The 4,300-nt window shown below is 35.6% G+C and overlaps 1 non-coding gene across 1 annotated transcript; it reads right to left on the reverse strand.

Annotated features, from left to right (window-relative positions):
- Positions 1–2,027: 2,027 nt before the first annotated feature.
- Positions 2,028–2,134, reverse strand: LOC136228163 (small nucleolar RNA R71). Its single transcript, XR_010688497.1, has one exon. It is a non-coding gene; the product is annotated as a small nucleolar RNA R71 (small nucleolar RNA).
- Between the last annotated feature and the right edge of the window lie 2,166 nt (positions 2,135–4,300).

The following is a 4,300-nucleotide window of genomic DNA, read 5'->3' on the forward strand; positions in this document are numbered from 1 at the left end:
ACACGAACGAAAGCAAAGAACAAAGAAAAACTGCCGGGCCGCGACAGTGGATCCCAGACCCGCGGCCGCGACACGCGTGGTATAGCCATTTCTTCCCTTCGTCCGTCACTCAGCTCAGTGCTACATCATTCACGGCCGCGGATTACCATCCTCGGTAAGTGCAGAAATTCACAAAGAGCATTTAACACATGCTGAAATCCAAGAAACGCGTTCGTTCAAGTGGATAAAGACGTCCTTTCACAACGGACACGACTCTTAACCAACGGACACATAACTTCAAACTCAACCCTTCAACACCTATAAATAAAGAGTTGATGTTGAGGAGAAAAGGGTTGATATTGAAATGTTATAATATAGATATAGAAATCAGAGCGTAGAACTTATGTCAAAGTTCTAAGTAAAACATTTCGAGAGTTAGAAATTAGATTCTGTACAAAAACAAGATGAGGTACACATATTGTTTATAGTTTAATTACAACTCAGTAGCGTTTAGACATTGTTTCAGTTTTAGTTTGCATCATGGTAGTGGCCGACCGAATCCCTATTACGAAGTTACAGCGAGAAGATTGAGTAAAGTGTTCGCCCCGAGCCTGACAACCTCCTAGGAAACCCAAGGAAGCGGAACCAATCAAGCCCTTCACTTGCACGCCCTCGAAGAACTCGATGCTCCTTATTCTCTGTAAACTTGTATCAATTTATATTTCATCTAATAAAGTCCGTTCTATTCGACAAATCATAATGCAGCACTTATGGTAACCAATCCAATATAAGTGAGGCTGGTGTTTTCATTAATATGCACTTGAATTCAAAATCATTACAAGGAAACTTTGTTGAACACTTAGGCAAATTATCATCTCGAAAGAGTTTTAATTTGAGTAAGGGCAACTATCCCGAAAGGGTTTTGTCGCGTTCAAAGCCAATTAATTAGAGGTTCCGTCATTTATTTCATCATCATAATCGATACAAAGTTTAAGTTGTTTTCTTTGCTTAATGCAAATGAACAAATTCATTCATTTTTCTAAAAGTTCTAAATGTTCCTGTTTTGTAAAATTCATCCTTAAAATCAGAAGATCTTTCTAACAATCGATTTATTCTAAATACATAATCTTATTCCAGCATTTTCAAATACTCAAAGTTCACAAATTCAATCAAATAAATTTCCTAAATTCAATTAAACCAATTTTCACTTTTCATTTACATTTAATAAATCTAACAAGTTCGAAATTAATAATTCAAAAATAAGTTTTTCGTTAAAAAACGTATCCCTGTGGGATCGATATTTTTATTACTACAAGCGAAACCGTGCACTTGCGGAAATCGCTCAACAAGTTTTTGGCGCCGTTGCCGGGGATACGCCAAAATTTTTGACAAAATTTTTATTTTTCGCATTTTATTTTCGAATCTAGGTTTATACATTATTTTTATACAATTTTTATATTTTATTTATTTTCAGTTATATAACACATTTGTTTTCAATTTTGTTTTGAAGGTAGTTTGGCTCGCGTAACAATTTCAAGTTGATGCGCAGTTCACGAAATTCGAGCACGCCACCAGATCCTTTTGATCCAGAAATTGAAAGAACACTCAAGAAAAACAACAAAAACAAAGACAAAACACCCTTAAAAACCAAAGTAGACCAGCCAGAAATCATGACCGATCCACCGACACTTATGGATTATGCTAGGCCAGGAATGGCCGGTGTAACTAATAGTGTAGTTAGACCCCGTATAAACGCAAATCAATTTGAAATTAAGCCTGCTTTGCTTAATATGTTGCAAAACAACGTAACGTTTTACGGATTGCCTAACGAAAACCCTAATGCACATTTGACAAATTTCTTAGAAATTTGTGACACTTTTAAAATTACTGATGTAACAGCCGAAGCAATCAAACTTCGCCTCTTTCCTTTCACTTTGAAGGATAAGGCAAAAATTTGGTTAACTTCTATGCCTGCTGCAACATTTGAAACTTGGGACCAATTAGCCCAAGCATTTTTACAAAAATATTTTCCTTTAGCAAAAACCGCAAGAGTCATCAAAGAGTTGACATCTTTTACACAAAATGATAATGAAACTCTTTATGAAGCTTGGGAACGTTTTAAAGAACTTCAACGTTTATGCCCACACCACCAACTGCCAGATGCACTTTTAATGCAGACATTCTATAATGGATTAAATCCTACAACTAGAGGTTCATTAGATGCTATGTCTGGAGGGTTATTTATGAAAAAGACATCCGCCCAAGCAAGAGAACTTTTGGAGGAAATGGCAATCAACAGCAGTATGTGGCCCGCAGAGCGTGGACATATACCAACGGCGAAACCATCATCCTCAGGTACATCACCGGTTAAAGGTATAATGAATCTTGATCCTATAGCAATGTTACAAGCCCAATTTTCTGCCTTACCGCACAAAATTGATAAATTTATGGCACCGTGCGATCCTAATGATCCGATCCAGAGAGACATTGACTACGAAGGTATGAATGAGATAGAACAGGTAAATTTTGTCCAAAGACAAAACCAAACTACTAATCCTTATTCTAATACTTATAATCCTGGATGGAGAAATCATCATAACTTTAACTGGAAAGATGGTAATAATAATAATAATGCAAATGCTAATCAATATCGTATAAATAATTATCAAAATCAAACAAGAGATACGATTAGCACTTTATCTTCAAAAATCGACAAGTTTATAGATGCTATGAATGGAAAGGTAAGTAATCAAGACGATGGTTTTAAACGGATCGAAAATAAATTCGATCAGCTTATCAAAAACCAATCCTCTAGCATCCATAATTTGGAGGTTCAAATTGGACAACTTGCTAAATCAATTCCATCCCGCAAAGAGGGAAGTCTTCCCAGCCAAACGGAAGAAAATCCGAAAGAGCATGTTAAGGCTATCACTCTTCGTTCGGGGAAAAACTACTTAGGTCCGGAAATGCCCGGAAATTCAACTTTACCTGGAAATGATTTACCAAAACCCAAAGAAGATACGTTAAAACAAAAAGATACACCAATTGACTCTAATCCAAAACCTTTTGTACCAAAGCCACCTTTTCCACACAGGGTCCGAAATAAGGACCATGATAAACAACTGTTATCATTTTTAGACAAACTTAAAAATTTGCATATAAATTTAACATTCATGGATGCGATTACGCAAATTCCTAACTATGGAAAATTCTTGAAAGATTTAATTTCAAAAAAAATTAGTTGGGAAGGAATTTCATCCATTTCACTTTCTAAAGAATGTAGTTCGATAGTATCAAGCAAATTACCTACTAAACTCAAAGATCCCGGATGCTTTACCATTCCGTGTACATTGGGAAATATGGAATTCTCAAGTTGTCTTTGTGATTTAGGAGCTAGTATAAACTTGATGCCATTGTCTATTTTTGAAAAATTAGGTTTAGAAGAAGACATCAAACGTACCAATATGGTTTTGCAATTAGCGGATCAATCCACTAAAAGACCATATGGTATAATTGAAGACGTTTTGGTAAAAGTTGACAAATTTATTTTTCCTACTGATTTTGTTATCTTAGATTTTGCTTATGATGCTAATTGTCCGCTAATCTTTGGTAGACCGTTCATGAACACGGGACGTGCTTTAGTTGATGTGTCGGAAGGAAAAGTCGTTTTAAGGATAGGTGACGATAAGATCGAGTTCGATATGAATCAAGCAATGAAATATCCTATGGAGGATTTTGCTTGCATGAAACTTGATTTAATTGAAGAATGTGTTAATGACATTGTTCAAAGAGAAGAAATAATAGAACCTATAATGGGTGATGAATTAGAAGATAAGGACCCAGAGCCTTTGATTCGAGAAGATGGACCAGTTCCGCCTTTAGTAGTAGTTCCACCTAAATTAGAACTTAAAGAACTACCAAACCATCTGAGATACACTTTCCTAGGCGGAAGTGATACTCTACCTATAATCATCTCTAACAAATTAACAGAAAATCAAGAAGAAAAATTGAAAGAAGTTGTTAGAAATAGAATAGGAAGTATGGGATGGCAAATTTCAGATTTAAAAGGAATTAATCCTAGTATTGTAATGCATAGGATTCACTTAGAAGAAGATAAGCCACCTAAAGCGGATAGACAAAGACGTTTAAATCCGAACATGAAAGAAGTAGTCAAAAATGAGATTACTAAACTTTTAGACAATGGAATCATTTATCCTATTTCGGATAGTGAATGGGTTAGTCCAATCCATTGTGTACCCAAAAAGGGAGGTATAACTGTAGTAAGGAATGATGAAGGTGAATTAATACCTACGCGAACCAC

This window comes from Euphorbia lathyris, chromosome 4, assembly GCF_963576675.1.
Source record: "Euphorbia lathyris chromosome 4, ddEupLath1.1, whole genome shotgun sequence".
Taxonomy (NCBI): domain Eukaryota; kingdom Viridiplantae; phylum Streptophyta; class Magnoliopsida; order Malpighiales; family Euphorbiaceae; genus Euphorbia; species Euphorbia lathyris.